Genomic DNA, 25192 nt, shown 5'->3' on the forward strand with positions numbered 1-25192 from the left:
GACACCTTCTTCGCATTTTCAGTGCTGGTGCCTGCCCCCATCACTGACAGAGAACTAATTTACATACTGTTAAAGACTGGTATTTCTAAGGAACGGCGTGGCAGAGATCCCGTCTAAAGGTAGGAGATGAATAGCATTTCTAAAGGCTATTCCGACGTGTTATCCACAGAAAAAAGGTTTTTAATGGTAGAATCCCTTTAAGGACAAAGGGATAATAGGGATAATATGGTCAAAATCCGTGATGGCAGGGACCCCACATCAGAATGTTATGCCATAGTCATGTGATGTACCATAGCATTCGCACATTAAAATACCCATTTAACAAATCCTAAATGTTTCCAAATAGCTTAAGAATGTGAAATTCTAATTATATACTGTAACTTACAATTACAGCAAAAGTAACAGTAAGCTCTTTATTTTCATACTGTCTAATATAGTCATTAGAAAATTTCATTGGCGTGAATGCTTTTTTTGTAATTTCTAAGGGTCATTTTCTTATAACTCTTTTGGGACCAACTAACATAAAACCATTAAAATGGAAATCCCTGCTGCATTTCATGCAATATTGCAGATGGGCACAAATTAAGCTTTCATTTCACAGCAGATCTCCGGCTTGATGAATGAGCCAGAAAAAAAACTGCATACAAAGAAATATGGGGCTTTAGCAAGGAAATTAGAAGTCATAAACTATAGAGTTTTTTAAAGTATTATAATAATAATAATAATAATAATAATAATTATTATTATTATTATTATTATTATTATTATTATTATTATTATTATTATTGTCTTTTATTTATAAACTGCTGCTATGGCTGCTATACTGGACATCAGGGAACAATTAGCAGTGCGCGTAACTTGAAATTTGACATCGCCAATTATTCTGCGGCAGCATGCGAGTATAGCGGCTTTATGGTATGGAGAAGCAATAGGCTTGTGTTATTTTTAAATAAGAATTACATTTATAAAATGTAATTACACGTATATTGGACTCACTGGAAGTACGCTGTAATAATTGTAAAGTGTTAATGGGAGAAAAAAACTAAATGTTTAGATTATTTACATAAAGAAGAAAAACACTTATTGGAATTACCAGATCTTTAGTGGGGCTTGGGATACAGTAGAGATTAATATTAAAAGGGTTGTGTGGATTTAAAAAAAAAAAAAAAATTGGCAAAGAGAAGGGAACGTGAAAATAAAAATACTGAAAACAAAGTTATACTTCCCGGTTCAGTCTCCCACCCATTCAGCACAGTTGGTCTGTGTATATCTCTGTACAGAGATGACAAGCCATACATCTATGCGTCTGCTGCAGTCAGTCATTGGCTTCAGTGTGTTGCACATGACCATTGTAGCCAGATAGTATACAAGTGAGGTTTTTTTTTTAAATTATTTTATTTGATGATGTTCATTGGGTTTTTTTTTTCATTGACAGGAAACTCCTTTGGGCTATGACCCCACGTTGCAGAAAAGCTGCTTATTTGTTGTTGCAGGTTTTGCTGTGATATTTAAGCCAAAGCCAGGATTAGATTGAGCAGAAGGCTGAGGCCTCACATTGCGGAAACGCAGCTTTTTTTGTTGCAGATTTTGTTGCATTTTTTTGAGCCAAAGTCAGGAGTGGATTGAGCAGAAGATAGAAGTATAAGAATTTTTTTATAGAGTTCCCATCCTTTTGTAGCCATTCTTGACTTTGGCTCAAAAAACTGCAACAAAATCTGCAACAAAAAAAAGCTGTGTTTCCGCAAAATGGGGCCTTAGCCTTATACTGGATTCACAGCTGCATTTATTTAATATATACTCTTGGGTTTGGCTCAAAAAATGCAATTTAAAAGCTTCAGAAAACTGCATCAGAGTTAAATATGTGAATTTAGTCTTAAAGGGGCTCTATCAGCAAAATTTTGCTGTATGAGCCCCACATATGCGTTAATGTTATTTTAAACCCCCTAATAACTAATGTTATTTTAAATCCTCGCCCCATTTTAAAATAAAACTATAAAAACATATAGGTAAATCATACCTGAACGTGCACCCTGGGCGGTGATGCACGATCCGACGTCATCTTCTGGCACACCTACCTCTTCTTTCTTCTTTCGGCGACGCCCTCCGGTCCTGGCTCTTTCCCAGCTCCATCTTCATCTTCATTGGTTGAAATCCGGCGCGTGCACAGTAGCGCTCCCTCCGGAGCTACTGTGCACACTACGGCAGCACTGCCATTGAGAAAAATGGCGCTGGATCGTACACCCTGCAGAATCATTACAGAAGAAGGAACCATCTCACTGGAAGAATCCTTGATGGCAAGGGGCCACACGGTGGCTCAGTGGTTAGCACTGCAGCTTTGTAGTGCTGGAGTCCTGGTGTTCAAATCCCACCAAGGGCATAAAACCATCTGCAAGGAGTCTGTATGTTCGCCCCATGTTTGCACGGATTTCCATCCCATATTCTACAAAAGACATACTAATAGGGAAAAATGTACCTTGTTAACTTTATGTGGGGCTCACAATCTACATAAAAAAAAAGAATCCTTGATGGTAAGTATAAAGGGGTGGAGTAGTAGTAATGATCCGTTTCTGGAAATAGATCGTCACCAGATAATCAGAAAATGTCCCTGGGGTGGTAATATGGGTAACTATGCATTCTTGATTGATAATGTTTTTTTTAGAAAGTAGGAGGGGGAGGATGTTATCATTAGTGTGAGGATTTCCTGTTATCCTGGTCATCAACTCCTTTAACATATCTTCAAAAATATGCAAAATTTGATGTATTCTATATGTGTCTTTTTTTTTTTCTTTTTACCTGTCTTGGAAAATGTTTGCTGAATTCTAATAAGTTTACAATTATCCCAGTATCCATATAATAGCTTTGAGCTGCTGTGGCAGAAAGGCAGCAAGTGTTTTTTAAGGACATGTCTGGTAGATATTTATACATGCCTTCTATGGACAAAACCATGCCCCCTTTGGGCGTGGTGCGGTTTTGGAAATTACAGCATGTCAATTATACCTACGGAAACGCCGGCAGGTTCCCCATAGGTAACTCCGCAAACTTTCTGTTTAAAGTGCTGCGGGAAGAACCGTGTTGCATTCCCGCCACGGTTTTTCCCGCAGCGTTTTATTACTGCGGGACGTCCTGTGTGGCCTTAGCCTAAAACTCAAACTTATTCTATAGTATTGTCTTATAGTGATATAAGAAGTTATGTGCTACATGAATGTTTACCAGGTAAATGTGAGGTCAGCAAAGAGTTGTCTGTTTCTTAACTTTAGCATTTTTTTCTTTTTCAATTAAAATGTTTTTCCTCATAGTTGAGCTTTGTTACCAAGGTCTGTTCACAAACCTCTTCTGAATTATTTCCCAGTCTGATCGTAGAAGTTATTGATTGAAAACCAGCTAAGTAATGTGATGTGCATGCCTTTCTCTATTAACACCACTTTGCTAAGGAAGCACTCGCCCCATAAAAATGTCATACTTTCATTATTACATGGGTCCTCATAAGGGATGACGTAATCAGTATCGGGTCCATTTGGTCTTACTGAAGACTGCCTGCCAAGTGGATTTCACTGCAATGGATGCATTTAATATTTTAGAAAAGATGCACATTTACTATACTGTAACTATGCCAATATAACACGTTAGAAAAAGAAATCTAAAATAAAGAAATCTATTGGAGCCCTTTAGAAAGCGACACAAAATAAGTGCTTATTAACTTAATTGCATATTTACATTGGGAATGTTAGCAATAAATTATCTACATGTTGCAGCAGTCTGATAATAGGGTATTAAGCAACAACGCGTCTTAGTACCAGCAACAAACACTTCCGTCCTACAAGTTTCATTATATTGATGTTTTAGGTTCTTACTGTGAATCTAGTTTTTGAAATATATTAAAAATTATGTTTGCTGACAGTTAAAAATAGTCAAAGTGACGTATATATTAAAGCCTGACTAAACTTTCAGACAACTTTTGATTTTCTAGCAGTACTTGTGTCATTAATAAATTTGGTAATATACTTTTTACTAAACACATTTTGGATCATTTCTGTGAAATTTAGAATCTTTTCCCTTTTTCCCTAGCTTCTGTATTGAGAGCTGTTCCTGCCTCTCCCTGAATGTTACTGTGAATGGGTTATGGGCTTGGAGTACAGGGCTGTGTAGAATGTAGAGAAAATTAGGTTGGGGAGGGTCAATTTCAAACAGTTATATCTTGGTCTAAGGCCCCAAGTTGAGGAAACGCAGATTTTTTTTTGTTTTTTTGTTGCAGATCTTGTTGCAATTTTTTGAACCAAAGCCAAGAATGGCTACAAATGGAATCGGAAATCTATAGAAAGCTCTTAGACATCTCCCTTCTACTCAATCTAGTTCTGGCTTTGGCTCAATAAACCGCAGCAAAATCTGAGACAAAGGGGCAGTGTGGTGGCTTAGTGGTTAGTGCTGCAGCCTTGCAGCACTGGAGTCCTGGGTTTGAATCCTGCCAGGAGGAACATCTGCTAGGAGTTTGTATGTTTTCCCCATGTTTGCCAGGATTTCCTTCCATTCTACAAAGACATACTGATAGGGAAAAATATATATATTTTGATCCCTATATGGGGCTCACAATCTACACACACACAAAAAAAAGTCATGTTTCCACAACGTGGCGCCTATGCCTTGATCGTTATAAAATGTACAAGCATGCTTTTGGTGTCAAATGAAATAGAACACTTTTACAGATCTCGTGGTGTCCATGCCTCGACTGGTCAGAGCCATTTTGGTGGAAACGAGAGACCTATACACTATTAGGTGGATGGTATGGCTTATAGACTTTGTTACATGGACATCCAGAAAATAAAATGTACGTCATGCATGCATGAAGCTTACAATAGTATCATGAAGGTAGGGGGGTTAGAGCAGAAAGGTGTTTAAAAAGCTTTAAAAATACTATTTTTCCTTGCATAATAAAGCACATGCTGTTCTCTTGTCATTTTCCAGTACATGGACTGAGCTTTCTCCTGTTTCTTTACCTGCATTAGCACTGTTCACATCTGTGTCAGAAGTTCCTTTAAGATCCTCTGTTGAAGATTCCATAAAAATTGTGGACAAAAAAGTGTAGTATGCAGGACGTTTTCATCAAGAAAAATCATGGACACCATAACAATACCCAATGGGCCCTATTATAATCATTTGGGTCTATGGGGTTTCCATTTGTGTCAGTCACATGGCAGATCCATAACAGAGATGCCATCAGCCTAATGTTTCGTTCACACTTGGGCCTGGTTTCCACTTGCAAATCATTTAAAAATAATTAAAAAAAAAAAAACGGTTGGGTACAAAAAACATTCCAAACGGTTACACAGGGGTAGACAATGGGTATACGTCAAAACAATGGACAGTTTGTGTCAGTTTTCTGTCAGTTTTTTTTTTTTTTTTATTTAATTTCTTTTTCCTGCTTTATTCTGAGCATGCGCAGAGGGAAAAATGGATTGCATTCTGTTTGTAATCCGCCTCCCATGGACCACAATGTTAAAAAAAAATAGCTTGAGCCGGTCTGTTGTGTATCCTTATTTTTTGTACAGACTCAAAGTCCTGCAAGTTTGACTTTGGTCTCTGATCAAAAGAGCAGACAGATAGCAGAAAGGCTCAAAATGTTTTAAAAACCCATTGAAATGAATTAGTTTTTATACAGTTTTTCTGATCTTAAGGCGGATTCACGATGGATGGAAGAAAACCAGGTGCAAGTGTAAATAAAGCATATATTTGCATAAATATTATTATTATTATTATTATTACTATCTGTCCCTGTCAGTCACAACTGTTGTTTTCCCCCCAGCACTTTCACTTTTCTCCATTATATGAATAGGGCCTAACTTTAGGGGCCCCAATCTCATGACTGGGAGACGCTAGCGAGATGTAATGTGCGCAGTATTCTGCTCCTGTGGGTGGAGAGGGGGCGTGCCAAATTTCACCCAAATCGGGCGAAAACTGTGGATTTAAAATAGGGCAGACTACTACAGATTTTGAGTTTTATATATAATAGATATATTACAAGTTGGAGGTACACTTTAAAAAGAATCTCTCTAAAGCTGAAAAATATTGAAACATTGCTACTAAATACTATGCAAAAAATAGGAAAATTACATGGGAGCACTTTTCATCCAGAAAAGTAAACTAGACCACTTGAAGGACCTGTACAGGAATTTAGTTTATTGATGACACTTTTCCATGATGTCCAGACATTATTATTATTATTATTATTATTATTATTATTAATTTATATATCACATTAATTCCATGGTGCTTATTAGGTCTATGTGCACACTTGCAATGTCTATATAATAAAAAAAAAGGCAATAGATCCATATCCAATTAACAAGTCAAGAGTTGGATCAATCAAGTTTAAAAGATTATTTTCAATATATAAATACATCGAAAAACTCAAAGTAAACACATATTAATCTAAGGCCTGGTTCACATCTGCATTTGGTATTACATTCGGGGAATCCGCATGGGGACCCTCTGAACGGAATAGTGAATACATTGACAAGCGATGAGCAGTGAAAGCACACGGACCCCATAGACTATAATGGGATCCGTGTGTTTTCCGCATGGTGTCCGCACGAGTCATGCGGAGAGGATAGTAATTCATGAAATACTATTCTCTCTGCATGACTTGTGCGGACACCATGCGGAAAAACACACGGACCCCATTATAGTCTATGGGGTCCATGTGCTTTCATAAGACTATAATGGGATTCGATATTCGATCGAGTAGTCAAATATTGAGGTTCTACTCGAAACAAATATTGAATCTTGAATATTTCACTGTTTGCTTATGTCTAGTAAACATTATTGAGTTGTGCTGATAGCATACAATAGACAGATGGCTTGAATGGTCTAAATGCTATGTATGGCAGAAATAAGGACATCCAGTTTAGACCTATTATTACAGAATTTATTACCAGTCATATTTTTTTATGGCTGTGCTTGAGTCTTCTGCACCAGAGTATAGATAAATGAACCATTAACTCAAATTATATGCACAGGGCAAGTGAAAGATTACAGTAGGTTACCACAGGATAAATCTAGTGTTCGAGTGTGATATGAAGAAAGTACAGTACACACATTCTTAACAGTAATAGTCAGCACACAATAAACCTTATAACAACCTTGGAGAATATAGGAGAAATATATAGATGATGTTTCTTTTAATTTTCTTATATTGAAGGTCAAAGACAACTGTCACATCTCAGTGCTAGTGTGGGAAGATATTAAGACATTTAAGCTTTCTTTGCTATGAAACATAACCCTTTTTATAATTACTATACAGAAGCCTGGCTATTATGAGTTACAATGTTGTATTAAATTATAAGCATCATTATTAGAGATGAGCGAACACTAAAATGTTCGAGGTTCGAAATTCGATTCGAACAGCCGCTCACTGTTCGAGTGTTCGAATGGGTTTCGAACCCCATTATAGTCTATGGGGAACATAAACTCGTTAAGGGGGAAACCCAAATTCGTGTCTGGAGGGTCACCAAGTCCATTATGACACCCCAGGAAATGATACCAACACCCTGGAATGACACTGGGACAGCAGGGGAAGCATGTCTGGGGGCATAAAAGTCACTTTATTTCATGGAAATCCCTGTCAGTTTGCGATTTTCGCAAGCTAACTTTTCCCCATAGAAATGCATTGGCCAGTGCTGATTGGCCAGAGTACGGAACTCGACCAATCAGCGCTGGCTCTGCTGGAGGAGGCGGAGTCTAAGATCGCTCCACACCAGTCTCCATTCAGGTCCGACCTTAGACTCCGCCTCCTCCGGCAGAGCCAGCGCTGATTGGCCGAAGGCTGGCCAATGCATTCCTATGCGAATGCAGAGACTTAGCAGTGCTGAGTCAGTTTTGCTCAACTGCACATCTGATGCACACTCGGCACTGCTACATCAGATGTAGCAATCTGATGTAGCACAGCCGAGGGTGCACTAGAACCCCTGTGCAAACTCAGTTCACGCTAATAGAATGCATTGGCCAGCGCTGATTGGCCAGAGTACGGAACTCGACCAATCAGCGCTGGCTCTGCTGGAGGAGGCGGAGTCTAAGATCGCTCCACACCAGTCTCCATTCTGGTCCGACCTTAGACTCCGCCTCCTCCGGCAGAGCCAGCGCTGATTGGCCGAATTCCGTACTCTGGCCAATCAGTGCTGGCCAATGCATTCTATTGGCGTGATGAAGCAGTGCTGAATGTGTGTGTTTAGCTCAACTACACCGGTGGAGTAGTTGAGCTAAGCACACAGATTCAGCTCTGCTTCAATCAGCGCTGGCCAATGCATTCTATTAGCTTGATGAAGCAGAGTGTGCACAAGGGTTCAAGCGCACCCTCGGCTCTGATGTAGCAGAGCCGAGGCTGCACAAGGGTTCAAGCGCACCCTCGGCTCTGATGTAGCAGAGCCGAGGGTGCACTTGAACCCTTGTGCACCCTCGGCTCTGCTACATCAGAGCCGAGGGTGCGCTTGAACCCTTGTGCAGCCTCGGCTCTGCTACATCAGAGCCGAGGGTGCGCTTGAACCCTTGTGCAGCCTCGGCTCTGCTACATCAGAGCCGAGGGTGCGCTTGAACCCTTGTGCAGCCTCGGCTCTGCTACATCAGAGCCGAGGGTGCGCTTGAACCCTTGTGCAGCCTCGGCTCTGCTACATCTGTGCACCCTCGGCTCTGCTACATCAGAGCCGAGGGTGCGCTTGAACCCTTGTGCAGCCTCGGCTCTGCTACATCAGAGCCGAGGGTGCGCTTGAACCCTTGTGCAGCCTCGGCTCTGCTACATCAGAGCCGAGGATGCGCTTGAACCCTTGTGCACACTCTGCTTCATCAAGCTAATAGAATGCATTGGCCAGCACTGATTGGCCAGAGTACGGAACTCAACCAATCAGCGCTGGCTCTGCTGGAGGAGGCGGAGTCTAAGATCGCTCCACACCAGTCTCCATTCAGGTCCGACCTTAGACTCCGCCTCCTCCGGCAGAGCCAGCGCTGATTGGCCGAAGGCTGGCCAATGCATTCCTATGCGAATGCAGAGACTTAGCAGTGCTGAGTCAGTTTTGCTCAACTACACATCTGATGCACACTCGGCACTGCTACATCAGATGTAGCAATCTGATGTAGCACAGCCGAGGGTGCACTAGAACCCCTGTGCAAACTCAGTTCACGCTAATAGAATGCATTGGCCAGCGCTGATTGGCCAGAGTACGGAACTCGACCAATCAGCGCTGGCTCTGCTGGAGGAGGCGGAGTCTAAGATCGCTCCACACCAGTCTCCATTCTGGTCCGACCTTAGACTCCGCCTCCTCCGGCAGAGCCAGCGCTGATTGGCCGAATTCCGTACTCTGGCCAATCAGTGCTGGCCAATGCATTCTATTGGCGTGATGAAGCAGTGCTGAATGTGTGTGTTTAGCTCAACTACACCGGTGGAGTAGTTGAGCTAAGCACACAGATTCAGCTCTGCTTCAATCAGCGCTGGCCAATGCATTTTATTAGCTTGATGAAGCAGAGTGTGCACAAGGGTTCAAGCGCACCCTCGGCTCTGATGTAGCAGAGCCGAGGCTGCACAAGGGTTCAAGCGCACCCTCGGCTCTGATGTAGCAGAGCCGAGGGTGCACTTGAACCCTTGTGCACCCTCGGCTCTGCTACATCAGAGCCGAGGGTGCGCTTGAACCCTTGTGCAGCCTCGGCTCTGCTACATCAGAGCCGAGGGTGCGCTTGAACCCTTGTGCAGCCTCGGCTCTGCTACATCAGAGCCGAGGGTGCGCTTGAACCCTTGTGCAGCCTCGGCTCTGCTACATCAGAGCCGAGGGTGCGCTTGAACCCTTGTGCAGCCTCGGCTCAGCTACATCTGTGCACCCTCGGCTCTGCTACATCAGAGCCGAGGGTGCGCTTGAACCCTTGTGCAGCCTCGGCTCTGCTACATCAGAGCCGAGGGTGCGCTTGAACCCTTGTGCAGCCTCGGCTCTGCTACATCAGAGCCGAGGGTGCGCTTGAACCCTTGTGCACACTCTGCTTCATCAAGCTAATAGAATGCATTGGCCAGCACTGATTGGCCAGAGTACGGAATTCGGCCAATCAGCGCTGGCCAATGCATCCCTATGGGAAAAAGTTTATCTCACAAAAATCACAATTACACACCCGATAGAGCCCCAAAAAGTTATTTTTAATAACATTCCCCCCTAAATAAAGGTTATCCCTAGCTATCCCTGCCTGTACAGCTATCCCTGTCTCATAGTCACAAAGTTCACATTCTCATATGACCCGGATTTGAAATCCACTATTCGTCTAAAATGGAGGTCACCTGATTTCGGCAGCCAATGACTTTTTCCAATTTTTTTCAATGCCCCCGGTGTCGTAGTTCCTGTCCCACCTCCCCTGCGCTGTTATTGGTGCAAAAAAGGCGCCAGGGAAGGTGGGAGGGGAATCGAATTTTGGCGCACTTTACCACGCGGTGTTCGATTCGATTCGAACATGGCGAACACCCTGATATCCGATCGAACATGTGTTCGATAGAACACTGTTCGCTCATCTCTAATCATTATGTCTTCCTATTATTACCGATTCTTTATACCATTATTGATTTTTTTTAGAATAAATAATGTATTTATTACGTTGAGTAGTGTAGCAAATATGATTCTCCAAAAAGTATTTTAATGTTTCTATTTCTTTATTAAGTTGATAATTTACAGGATATTTTAATGGTTAGAAAAAAATGCATGGTATATTATTATTATTCTAAAAGATTCTGTCTCTAAATCCCCATGCCCTAACTATGCCTAATACTTTGTACATACTAGAGTAATATTTATCCTTTAAATACACATTTCAGCTTGTATGGACAGTATAGACCTGAATGATTTGTGGTTTGGATGGATGACAGTTTTTAATAAGGCTACATTTAATCCTCTTAAGTATAAAGCTTATTTAAAAGTCATTGTAAAATCCCTTTACATGTTGTTTCTCCGTTCACAAACTCATTAGAAGGTATAAATGGAAGGAAGTATGGAAAAAGCTTAAATTTTCAGTCAACCTTTCTCATTAAATTTTAACTACTTTAAGAATCTTTATATTACAAAAAGGGTTTTTCAATACTAGGTGCCAATTCACATTATCTAAATGGAATCCAATTATTTTTACACTACTGTTCAAAACTATTATACAATTTGTACACATCTCTTGATTTATATTGATACAGTAAAGGATAGAGATGAACGAACAGTAAAAAGGTTCGATATTCGTTTCGAGTAGCCCCTCAATATTCGACTACTCGAATCGAATATCGAACCCTATTATAGTCTATGGGGGGAAAATGCTCGTTTCAGGGGTAGGCAACGTTCGATCAAATTATACTTACCAAGTCCACAAGTGAGGGTCGGGCTGGATCCTCCGAGCAGTCTTCTCCTTGCAGCGTTCCCGCAGCATCTTCCAGCTCTGAATTCAGTCTGCCAGGCATCGAGCCTGACTGCGCATGCCCGCACTACAAGCGGACATGCGCAGTCTGCTCTGCCCAGGCCCGATACCTGGCAGAGTGAATGAAGAGCCGGAGGACGCTGTGGGGAAGCTGCACGGAGAAGACTTCTAAAGGTAGGAGAAGAACCAACGTTGATTGGCCGACTGTATAGCATTCGGCCAATCAATGCTGGTTCTGCATCGAACTTTTACATTCGAATAGCGAGTGGTACTCGATCGAGTATGAGTATTTCGAATACCGTAGTATTCAATTGAATACCTACTCGATCGAGTACTACTCGCTCATCTCTAGTAAATAAGATTCATTAGGGGTACTATGGTTCTCACAATTATTTTATTTATTTATTTTTTACGGATGACTGTAGTGAACATTTTCAGTACCAACATCCATTTTGTAGATGATCTATTCTAACACAAACCTAAAGACCACCCCTCCTCTGGCCACGGTGCCTTGGAGAGCTCATGTGCTATAAATTTCTATAAACTATATAATAGTGTACTATTTTTGCTATTTTTAATCTTATTTATACCTTACACATTATAGTTCACCTTTAATATAAATCTTTAATCCCATATTTTTTTGGTCATATAGAGTCTTGTTTTATATTTACTGTACTTCTAGCTACAGATGTCTTCTCCTGTCCTCTTGGCCAAATATGTCTATGACAAGATAAAATGCTTTATTACAACAATATGGTTTTATGACAAGTAATTAGGGAATAATATGCCACCTATCCTATTTTGTATCTGTCCATGACCAGCCAATGGGGAAGGTGAACTTTTAAGGGTTTTGTTAGCATGTTGTGATATTATACTGAAATGGTTTCAAGACAAGTTGAAGTCTTAGGGAAGGTGACAAACATAAAAACTGGAGTAACCTTTCATTGGCTCTGCCGTGGCTCAGACGTGGGTTGCACTGGCATCATTATGCATCAGCACAGCCAGCACTGCTACATCTTGGCATAGGAATGCATTGACCAGCGTTGATTGGCCTAATGCCATACAGAGTACAGTATTCGACCAATCAACGCTGGTTCTGCCGGAGGAGGCGGAGTCTAAGATCGGTCCACAGCAGTCTCCATTCTGGTCCGATTTTAGACTCCGCCTCCTCACAGATGAGCCTCCGGCAGAACCAGTGTTGATTGGCTGAATGCTGTATGGCATTCAGTCAATCAACGCAGGTCAATGCATTCCTATGGGAAAAAGTCAGCTTGCGCACATCGCAAGCTGACAGCGATCCCGACCAGATAGAGCCCCAAAGAATTGGGTGAGTAACATTCCCATCTAAATAAAGGTAATCCCTACCTAACCCTGCCAGTACATCTAGCCCTGTCTCACAATCATATAGTTCACTGTCTCAAATTAACCGAATGTTAAATCTACCATTCGTATAAACTGGAGGTCACCTGAATTAGCCAGCCAATTACTTTTTCAGATTTTTTTTTCGATACCTCCATTGTCGTAGTTCCTTTCCCATCTCCCCTGCGCAGTTATTGGTGCAAAAAAAGTGCCAGGGAAGGTGGGAGGGGATACAAATTTTTAGTGTGTTTGCCTCGTGGTATTCGATTGGAATCGACTACCTCGAACGCCCTGATATTCAATGGAATATCTATTTGATCAAACAGTGTTCGCTCATCTCTAGTTTTTATGTTTGCTCACCTCCCCTGGGCCTCTGATTGTTATACTCTGGGGTTTGAAGAAGTATAACAATAGCAGTATTTGTTGGGGTTCGATCAACAAATACTCTCGCCATGGGCCCGCGGCTTTACTTGTTGAACCCTGCTCCTGCTCACGGCCATCCCCGCTTTCCCTTCTTCCCTCCAGGGGGCCCCAGTGATGTGACATGATGTGCAGGTGGCCCCCTGTAGAGCAGAAGGCAAAGCAAAGGCATCTGTGAGCATAATTAGTAAGTAAATAGGTCCGTTTCCTGCTGGAGGTATTGAAAAAAGCCTTGCCCCCTAAGATCCCAGGCCCTGTGCCAGCCACCTACTACCATGGTACTTATGCCACTGAGTACATAGAACACTTTTCTTACATTGTAAGCTGAGAGTTTTGGAGAATTTTCAGTATTTTACATATAGCAGCTGTTTGTAGACATGTCTGTGCAGGCTGTGAGGAGAATCAACCCCTCCCATCTACATTCGCTGTGAGAATGTAGCAAACATGTTAACAATATATACTGCATTCTAAAATCCCTGCGCTATGCTGAGGAGGTCCAAATGACCGAAACAGCACTGTCCACAGCTGGAAATCTGTTCCTTTTGGAATAGAAATACTAATTTGGCAATAAACTCCGCATCATGTCAGTAGGCTTTTAACTGAGTCATGCATGATGTTAAAGAGGACCTTTCATCAGATTGGGCACAGGCAGTTCTATATACTGCTGGAAAGCTGACAGTGCGCTGAATTCAGCGCACTGTCGGCTTTCCCGATCTGTGCCCCAGGTACAGATAGTTCCCGGTACCATAGCGCTTTACAGTCAGAAGGGCGTTTCTGACAGTTAGCCAGGGATGCCCTTCTGCCCAGCAGCGCCTATCGTGCTGCACAGTGTGAGCGGGGAGGAACGCCCCCTCCCTCTGCTCACAGTGCTCGTCCATAGACGAGTATTATCAGGAGAGGGAGGGGGGAGTTCCTCCCCGCTCCACAGTACAGAGCGATAGGCGCTGCTGGGCAGAAGGGCATCCCTATCTAACTGTCAGAAACGCCCTTCTGACTGTAAAGCGCTACGGTACCGGGACCGATAGCGCTTTAACCGGGGCACAGATCGGGAAAGCCAACAGTGAATACAGCACACTGTCAGCTTTCCAGCAGTATATAGAACTGCCTGTGCCCAACCTGATGAAAGGTCCTCTTTAAGGGGGCTGTCCCTAGAGGGCAGCATACAGAGGCACTGTTCTCCTAATTACATCCTGGAGAATATATTTACATATTTTTTATTCTAAAATCAGGTACTATGAAGCCATAATCTGCGTTTTATGAGAGTGCAGAGAATTGTATGGGTAAGGAAACAACTTCGGAATTACTAACTCAACCTTCATGCAACTTTGTAGCAAACAGTGATTATAAACCCAAATTGAATATTCGAGCAGACATTTTACAGTATGGAAACTTCAAAAAACTACAAGTTATTAGGAGCTCATGCAGCATCTACATTCACACATGCTTGTGTTATAGAAAGGCCAGGAATGCCCCGTACATTTATATGCAAATTGAATTGGGATTATATATTAGGTATATAATTTTCCATTCTGCTTTACAAGCCATAACGTTAGCATGGTGGCTTAGTGGTTGCAGCACTGGAGTCCTGTGTGCTAAATCCAGCCAAGGACAATATCTGCATATATCTTTTCCCCATGCTTGTGTGAATTTCTTCTGCATACTTAAGTTTCCTCCCACACTCCAAAGGCATGCTGATAAGGAATTTAGATTGTGAGTGAGGACAAGATCTGTAAAGCACTGCAAAAAAATTCTGGTGCTAAGTAAATAAATACATAAAATGCATAAATCCCTAAACCCTAAAGAAATGTGATACCTGAGCCTATTTTCAGGCAGGCATTACATGGGTGCTTTATTGCTTCTGAATTATGGATGTAACACCTGAACCTCCTGTGAAATCAGAAATAGCATTTGAGCATCAGAACGCTCATGAACCACAGGAGGTGCAAATAATAGATTTATCATATTTGTTACACCCATGTGATAGCAGTAAAACGCTGATATGTTGATGACTTAATCCAGTGATTACATGAACAATTGCTCATCATTATCTCACCCTTTTACATAATAAAATACCCCCATAGGTGTTATTATAGAAAAAAGTATTGTATCTGAGTAATGTGGGATGGGGTGCTGACATGACTCCCCTCTCTCTAGTGACATCTACAGTTAGGAGGAGTATCTGTTCTTTCCTCCTATACCTGTACATTGTCATCTCCCCTACTGGCACTTCACAATGCTTTATCTCGGACTGTTATGTGCCTAGATCTGTGATTTCAGCTTTCTGAGGTTCTGTTATATGGCATTGGCTTTGTGATTCTAGCCCTGATACAAGGGGAGACACAGCGGTTAAACTGTACCTGCACTTCTAACACCGCTTTTCAAAAATCAATAGAATAGGTGAATATAGTATAGTATAGGTGAATATAAGAAATAACTTTCGTTCTTTAGTTATCAGGGTGAGTCTATAACTGTTGCTGTCTGTTTAGGAGGGTTTTATGCAAATGTTATTATTAATATAATATGCCAAATGCACTTAGTCTACAATATTTTTTAAATTCTACCAAAGTATCATAAAATAAATGTAATAAATATGCAAAGAGAAAATATATAATACTATAATAATAGTGGTACTTGAAAGTGAATAATATCACAATACTTACAATAAAAATAAGATAGTGCTAGTCCAAGCAACAGGAGCCCAGTAAATCAACACTTATAGCGGGGACTAGAGATGAACGAGTACTATTCGAAACGGCCGTTTGCAATAGCACGCACCCATAGGAGTGAATGGAAGTACGTAGACTTTTCTGGCGGCCGGCCGCTTAACCCCCTGCGTGCCAGCTGCATCCATTCATTCCTATGGGTGCCTGCTATTCGAAACGGATAGTACTCGCTCATCTCTAGCAGGGACCCTTCTACCTTGTAAATCCTTCATAAATTACCTTTTAATCCTGCATAAATTACATAATCACAAACAGAGCAATGTATGATGCACAAAATACAGTCACGCATATCGATCCCATGATATAACATACAATTTGTATGGTAATGAGTAGAGATGGGGGAAACTCTCAAGATTCATTTCGGGTTCAGCGGCTCAGGTCCTCAGTTCTTTTTGGGATGAACTACACTTTAAATTGGCTTGAAGTATATATAGGAACCTATCTATCCGATTTCTAGCTCCGTAAGACAAACATAGCTGAAGTTATCTCAAAGTGCATGTGACATGTATGAATATGGTAAAACAAATGGTAAGCAGAGGATACAAACTCAGAGTTTAACTACACCCTGGGGTGGTGCTCTTTTTTAGGTATTTAACATGGAAATGTGCATATTGATGGTTTTTTAGACAAAAAACTGGCGGTTAAATTGCAAAAATCAATGGTTTTGTTGAAAAATTTTCCTGTTTTGATGGCTTGTATTTGCTATAGGGGCTTATTGTTATTTGCAAAAAAATGCACTAAATGTTAGCCCTTTACGGGAGCAGATGTGAAATTAATTATTATTATTTATTTTTTTGTAACAACACTATGCTAATGGTACCAATAATGTACTGTGGTGGAATGTGATGGTGAACCAGGCTGTAGGACATGTCTGCCCGAGTGATGGTAGCAGGGGCGACGTGTGGAAATGAGGTAGGTTATAATATGATGAACCAGGCTGCAGGATATGTCATCTTGAATGGTGGCAGTGCTGGTAGGAAATAGGCAGCTGTGGCAACATGTGTGACAGTGCAGCAAGTACTAATATTGTGGACCAGACCGCAGGAAATCCTGAGTGGTGAAAGTGGTGGTAGGCAATAGGCAGCTATGGCAACACATATGGAAGTGTGGTATGGCATAAAATGATGGACCAGGCTGCAAGACTTGTCATCTTCAGTGGTGGAAGTGGTGACATACAATAGGCAGCTGTGGCAACATGTGTGGCAGGGCATAATATGATGAACTAGACTACAGGACATTTCTGTTTTAGTGGATACTTTGGTGGTATACATTAGGCAGCTGTAGCAACATATGTGTCTGTGCAGCAGGGTATAATATGATGGACCGGGCAGCAAGACAAGTCTGCTTGAGTGATGGCAATAGTGATTGGCACTAGGCAGCTGTGGCAGTGTGGCAGTGTGGAAGGGCATAATATGATGGACCAGGCCACAGGGCATGTCTGCCTTAGTGGTGGCAGGGGTTGTACTAGTATCTATACAGTAGAGATGTAGCACCAGCAACAGTATGGAAAATGGAAGATGATGATAAAGGTGACACCATTATTCGGAGGAATCAGCCAGAGGTGTTTAAAAATTCTCACAGATCCATGCCTGATTCATTTTGATGAAAGTAATTTTTTCCATGCTTCCTTTCACTGCTCTAACCTATTGGCCCAGAATACAATGGGATCAGAGTTATCACTGGCTTATAGGTGTACTATAGGTAGGAATGTACCTGCTGGTGCAGTCACTAGGTGGGATTTACCTGTTGTGGCTATAGTTGGCGATGTGAGCTAAAATTTTTTTGCTTCTCATCTACCAGTTACTGTACTAGGCCTGGCTACTGCTGCTACTTTTATTCATCTTGACACTTGTGGCACTGGCAGAGGAGGTGAATCGCAGGCTGAGCGAGGTAGACTCTGAGCTGGCAGAGGCCACCTGGGTGCACGTGAACTTGGAAGTGGCAGTACTGTACCTGAATGCGTAAGCAGTGGAGCCTGCCATGCTATCTGTGCACAGGCCTAGGGGCCTGCCATGTGTGGTGTTTTTGGCCAGTGTCGTCATCGTCATCATCATAATCATCATCATCATCTTATAATTGAAACAGATAGGGGTCAACCTCCTCTCCTGCCTGTACTTGTGACATTTCAAGGGTCCCCCTCTGCTTCCAAGGGGGGTCTTCCTCCTCTTCCAGTCTTGGAGTCCCAGTTAAACATATAATCATGATTATTTGCTATCCTGTTACCACAACATCAACTATGATCTAAATAGTCAGTTCCAATAAGTGTTTGCATGGTAATATCATCAATATTTTAGATCAGCGGCTTTGGATGTATGTTTGTACAAAGATGTACCAATTCTTACATTTGCAACATCCAAACACTGTGGCCACTTCCTTTATTTACAAAATTCCTATGCTATAAAGGGGAGTATAGATGTAATCATAGTTTTCCCTCAACCTTCTTTTAGCGCCAGTTAGCTGCTCCAGTCATCTTTGACACTCCTCAACATTTTTGTGAGAAAATCCATCATGCATCTTCCTGCCACTTTGTTTCTCTTCCTCTGTTTGTAATGTTGTATCCTACTTGGCGTAAACTATACTTTGATCAAACCGTAAGCAGGTTTACAGAACTGTGGGGATTATAAGGGTATACAATGAAAATCATTTACAACTTGAGTCCAGTCGATATTTACTCTGTTTTGCACTCAGAACTCCTGCTCCATATTACATAAAACTTACACATGGACAAAATTGTTGTTACTTCTCGTTTAATGAAAGAAAAACCACAATGGTCACAGAAATAACTTGTATCTGACAAAAGTGACAATAAATAAAAATTCTATGAAAATAAACAAATGAAAGTCAGACATTGCTTTTCGCTTCAACAGAATTTGCAAAAAAATAAAACTCATGAAACAGGCCTGGACAGAAATGACGGTTGACTTAACTTAATATTTTGTTGCACAACCCTTTGAGGCAATCGCTGCAATCACACGATTCCTGTAACTGTCAATGAGACTTCTGCACCTCTCAGCAGGTATTTTGGCCCCCTCCTCATGAGCAAACTGCTCCAGTTGTCTCGGGTTTGAAGGCTGCCTTTCCCAGATGGCATGTTTCAGCTCCTTCCAAAGATGTTCAATAGGCTTTAGGTCAGGGCTCAAATTCTGAAATTTCCCCACTGTGAAACTATTAAAGGATTATCTTATCCTATCTTATCTTATATTATAGAAGGCCACTTCAGAATAGTCCAATGTTTTCCTCTCAGCTATTCTTGGGTGTTTTTAGCTGTGTGCTTTGGGTCATTATCCTGTTGCAAGACCCATGACCTGCGACTGAGACCAAGCTTTCTTACACTGGGCAGCACATTTCTCTCTAGAATCCCTTGATAGCCTTGAGATTTCATTGTACCCTGCACAGATTCAAGACACCCTGTGTCAGATGCAGCAAAGCAGCCCCCGAACATAACAGAGTCTCCTCCATGTTTCACAGTAGTGACAGTGTTCTTTTCAAGATATGCTTCATTTTTTCATCAGTGAACATAGAGCTGATGTGTCTTGCCAAAAAGTTTGATTTTTGTCTCATCTGTCCATAGGACATTCTCACGGGAGCTTTGTGGCTTGTCAACATGTAGTTTGATTATTATTATTACTTTTGTCAGATTCAAGTTATTTCTGTGACCATTGTGGGTTTTTCTTTCATTATACAAGGGGTACCAACAATTTTGTCCACGTGTGTATATCCTTTATCATAGAACTCTGCCTCTTGTGACAAGCTGTTCTCAGATGTTGTAACAGAAATATCTTGACAGTTTTAATTTAAAGGTGTAACCCAGCAGACTACATCTGCTATTCATTGAATATATTATATTGCTTGAGGTCTATTTACTATGGCGTTGAGGTTCCCCTGCACCCTATCTATAACCACCCACATGACAATGGTGAAGAAGAGATTATATGGAGAGGTCTTTAATCTAGCAGAGATCTGAAGTGCAAGTCAGCAACTACTGTATTATAGAGTACAAGCAACCAGTCTGGTGTGTGTATGGTACGGTGTAGTACATTATCTTACCTCTTACATATGGGTCATATATGAGCACTAGCAATAACCTCTCTACTTTGTCTAAAAAATGTGTTTAGCGATGACAAACAAGGAGCAGTTTTCTGCTGTCAGACCTCAGAGTCACAATGTGACATTTACATTTCTTGAAATTTACTTTAAACAAATATTTTTGACAACAACTCAAATGTTGATTTTCACATCTGATATTCATTGTTATTTATTATGGATTAGAAAGTCTAGGAGATATTTATCACATCTGATGATCATTGTTATGTATTATGGATTAGAAAGTATAGGATATATTTTTCACATTTGCTTGCAGCTTGTGCTCACAACCACCTGTTTTCCAGGAGTATATAAAAGTGAGTTCTGCATTTTTATCGCATTAATTTATGCCGTAGTTTATTGCTTTTGTAAAGCGGCTTTTGAATTATATGTGTTCATCTTAAATATACAATGTAAGGATACACAGGAGACCTCAATACATGTGGTACAAGTAGGCAGTTTTATTTTAAAACCTGGATTATTAAGTTGCAAGACAAACAATAAGATTTAATGTTACTTGTGGGAATTTATATCCTGACACAGAATTTTCTGTTCAGTAGGTTTGAGCTTTTGAGTGTTCTCAGATAAGTAGATGTATATCCTCAGGAAGCATGCATGTTTTCCATAGGGATATCTGTATGTTTGATAAAATTGTACAAATGTACTGCAAACTTTGCCTGAATATTTGCTGGGATCATAGCAGGGCATATCAAAAGCACACAGTATAGGGCAGTAATACCCAAGTCGGGCTCTAGAGTCTTTATGCACTTACATGTAAGCTGGTCTATTCTTCAAAAGGGTTATCTGACTCTAAGATATAATAATAGCAGTAAATGTGTTGCAATAGGAAAAAAAAAACATATATTCACCTTTCCAAGGCTTCAGTGACTTGGACTACTGAACCTAATCTGTGTATCATTCTGGACCTGAAGGGCAGCAGAAGATTCAGCACTGGGTTGCCGGGGTATAGAAGAGAAAAATAAAGTCTTTTTTTTGCAATTTAAACATATTTTCTTCTGTTATTTTTATGCTGCCTTACCCCTTTAACAGACAGTACAAGTGACACATACGTCGGCTCATAACATAGTCCAAACTCTAGACTGCATTGATGGAGAGTTGGAGAGAGTACCTACCACCCACTAACCACTGCTGCAACAAGGCCTTTCACTAGGTCTTCAATGAGATCTTTCACAGGGAAAGACATCTCCTCTCACATCTTTGTGGGAAAAAGAGCCTTTGATAGAAGCCACTCTAATGTGCCTATTGTAAGAAGTTTCCTGAAAGAAGTTGCACACCTCAGCCAATTTTTTAGCTTGGTGAGATGAAGAATCATGGAAAGCTTGGTTTCTCATCAAACCAAGTTTCCTGTAGATGTTTTCTATGCTTCTCTACTGGACCTGGATTTTTATGGAATGATAGGTAGATTTGGTAGTGGGACTTGCTATTCCCATTTCCTTTAGTCCACAGGTTATAGGAGCCCCTTATTACACTGGCTCTTATAATTAATGGGGCATATAATGGGGCATTCCAAGCAAACAGGTTAGAACCTAGAAGAGCAGAGACAAACCATTTATCCGTGATATGGACAGTCTGACCACTTGGAAATAATTATTATTGGACTTATGTTTATGTGAGATACCCTGCATATGTGCAGTTAGAGCCCAGATTGGCAGGAATCTATTTTGTTTGTTTTCATACAATTCATGCTCAAAGTGACCGTATAATTTTGATGCCCTTTTTCATAGCATCAACAAATATCGACAAAGGTGGCGTGTATGCATGTGAGCCAAGAACTTATTATTGCCAACTACACTCACATGCACAAATCTCGACTTTGTATGGAAACCGTTTCTTTTTTGCCTAGAATCTGAGTTCCCAACCTACTTTGCCAAAAACATCAATATGTCCTGAAAGCCTTTGTATAAGCCTTTGTTGTAAATGTTCTTGAGGACTACCTTAGGGTCTGCCTTATCACAATGGTGCATTGTAAATAAACACAGTGCTGTTCTGGCCACCCTATGAAAGTGCCAACTGGCAAAAGTGTGTTCATGATAAAGTAACAGTCCTTGATCCATTTTTCTGAGAAGTTTGGAAAACAGTATGCCTTCCTTTAAGTTTCAGTGTTTTAATGTAGGATTTAGTTAACATATGTTGTAGCATAAATAAGCACACATATTGCCAGGAAGTTCCTTCTGCAAATATCACTTGACATATGGCTATTGGCATCAGAGCTTAGCATGTACGTGATTTTAGCAAAATGTGGTAGCCAGTTAGGAATGAACTTGTACAACTATATCGTAAGTGAGGAAGTCTAAACAAGTTTATGTGAGTGGGTCTGTTTAGATTTGTAGAACCTCTTTTATTTATAATGCGAAGGACCGGGGGATGGGGGATCACTGCGCTCAATTGGTTGTCAAATGGATAAACTTTATTTTCGTAAAAAGCACACACTACGCGTTTCGGGCTGAGTGCCCTTTTTCAAGTGTATAGGCTTTCCTGTGTCTAGCTGGATGCGTCTGTGTATAGGCATCCAGCTAGACACAGGAAAGCCTATACACTTGAAAAAGGGCACTCAGCCCGAAACGCGTAGTGTGTGCTTTTTACGAAAATAAAGTTTATCCATTTGACAACCAATTGAGCGCGGTGATCCCCCGTTTTTCCCGGTCCTTCGCATTATCATTTGACACCAAAGGTGGCACGGATCCTGCAGTCTCACGACCTGGGGCGGAACCCCCCCCCATCCTGAAGTGGTTCAAAGCTATTTATAATGGTTGTACATACAACCTCTTAAAGGTGAGCAGCATTCTTCACTATCCAGCTCATTTATCCATACGGTACTTCACCATATGCAGCTTGGTGCTGTTCTCTGTTCTTTATCTTTAAACTACTCTTTTATTTATAGTTTGTGAAAATTAAAAAAAAAAAAAAAACTGATCCTTCAAATAAAAATTCTAACTGACCTGTTACGAGATTAGTTAAGATGAATTATTTTTATGGGATTTGACATTGATTTAAACAATAAATCACTTTCTAAAAATAGATTGCCCTTCATGTTGGTTTACCTTAAGTCTTTTTAAGAACTGTTTGGTGTCCTTTTTAAAAACAACAACAAAAAAAAAAATTGTCCCACTAATAACATTACTTATGCTAGGTTCACACTAGTGCTCAGCTTTCTGCCCTTTGGGTCTGCTTGGTTTTCCACCCGTTTTAGTATAAAATCTCCCTTGCTTGCAGGACTTTTTTTCCACCTATTTTAAGCAGAATGGGGGGGTGGAACGCTAGTGGGAACCTAGCATGTTTTTGTTTTTACACTGTGGACATTTCATTATTTTTTTCCTTACCCCCTATCAGTATGTCTTTGGAGTGTGGGAGGAAAACCACGCAAACATTGGGAGAACATACAAACTCGTTGTAGATGTTGTTCTTGGCAGGATTTGAACCCAGGACTCCAAAGCTGCAAGGCTGCAGTACTAACTACTGAGCCACCATGTTGCACTGTGGACATTTCATTATTACCAGGATTACCAAAAAAAATTTGTATTGTAAAACTGGAAGGCATGTAATAGATGAGATTCACTCCATTGCCATTGGCTCAGCCTCTTCCCCATTTACTCCTTTTAGACTATTCACATGATACACATGATTTTCATTACATTCCTCTATTACGGTACCAATTTTTTACCTAGTTGTCAGGTACAAATTTCTATCACTGTAATTGTACCAACCCAATCAAGGTGGCTGCCCTCCTTAGTCACTGCAGTAGTTATTACTTACACTGACCTCTTCTTGTCTGCTTCATATAAATGTAGGGCAGCTAGCTATACCGCTCCCTTTTCCTTAGAGATCACTGGGGTTTGTGTCTTAAGAAGGGTTTAGATACATCTATAACTAACAGATCCTGTTCCCACTTCTTTTATTGGAACTTACTTGATATAGGTCCTGATACCAGCACTCGAGTCATAGGCTGTCCATTCCTGTTAGAAGTGAAGATACTAATGCTGCTCGAACGACATGATCTCCAGGTTCCTGCTGCACAGGATTGATCATCATCTAACATCTGATGACTGCAACCTAACCAGAGGATGCTAGCTGATACAAACCGATCAATGTCATCAGTTTTTCAATCTGTTTAGAAAATTAGATTGAAATTAAACAAATTAAAACTAAAGAACTTGTTAATATGGCACTGAGAAAATCATTAGTGTTCAAGTGTAATTTTAGGAAATCCACCAGTAGTGGATTATATTATGGCATTTTTTGGCATCAGTCTGAGGCTCCTGGAGCTCCCTTGGTCATCCACATCTCTCACCAACTTTAATAAAGGCATGCACTTAGAAGTGGCATTGGTTAGCAGTAGAATATTACATGTATATGTAAATACACTCATGGCTGTGACTAGTCTCCCCATAAGTGAGTGGGCAGCATCATAGTGTGGGCAATGCATGTCTTCTTCTGGCCTTCGGGAATAGTAAGGAGCCTGTTGTTATTTCACGGTTAAGTCTCTCTACTTTACTCCATGGCCATGAAAAATGAAATTGCCTTCAGCTTCACTTATCTGATCCCTAGGTTTGGCAACAAAAAGTATAAGCTCATCTCAGCACTGGGAATTGACTGAGAATTTCAATGAATTCTCATTCGGCTCATAATCAGCCCATTTCAAAGGCTCTAAAAAATTTAGCCTTTTGGGGGGCCCACAGTAGCCTAGTGTCCATGGTAGTCTAAAGTGACCCCTATATTCCCCATTTTATATTATATCTAAAAAGTAAAAAAAATATTGCTTCAGCTGTTCAGCTGCATTTCTATCAGTTCTGCTACTTTCACACTACTGTTTTATTGATTGTTTTTGTGATTAGAAGATCAGAGCAATAGCCATAAAACTGAAAGAATGATATAAATGGAGCAGTCTGTATCTATCATCTTTGAGTGCAATCTTAATATAAAACAGAAGGTCCTTTTCAGCAGATTTTTGGGGGTTTTATGGAGAAAAAAAATGCAGCATTCACTGAAAATGTAGCCAGATCTGCTAGAAGCGGATTATAAAGAAGAAGGAGTTGATCAGTTTAGTGGATAACAATTATAATATGAGAATATAACGATATAATAGTTATTTATTGATCTAAATCTCTGCTTATTCTGGGCTCAGGAGTCCAGTGAGTAGCCTACTCAGTGACTGCTATGTATGAATAGCCTCTAACCTA

The 25192-nt window shown here is 40.8% G+C and overlaps 1 protein-coding gene across 1 annotated transcript in view; it reads left to right on the forward strand.

The window, feature by feature from the left end:
- TMEFF2 (transmembrane protein with EGF like and two follistatin like domains 2) overlaps positions 1 to 25192 on the forward strand; it is a 482652-nt gene that overhangs the window by 15584 nt on the left and 441876 nt on the right. The gene's annotated exons all lie outside the window — the stretch shown is intronic.

Source organism: Leptodactylus fuscus, chromosome 8 (genome assembly GCF_031893055.1).
Source record: "Leptodactylus fuscus isolate aLepFus1 chromosome 8, aLepFus1.hap2, whole genome shotgun sequence".
Lineage (NCBI taxonomy): Eukaryota > Metazoa > Chordata > Amphibia > Anura > Leptodactylidae > Leptodactylus > Leptodactylus fuscus.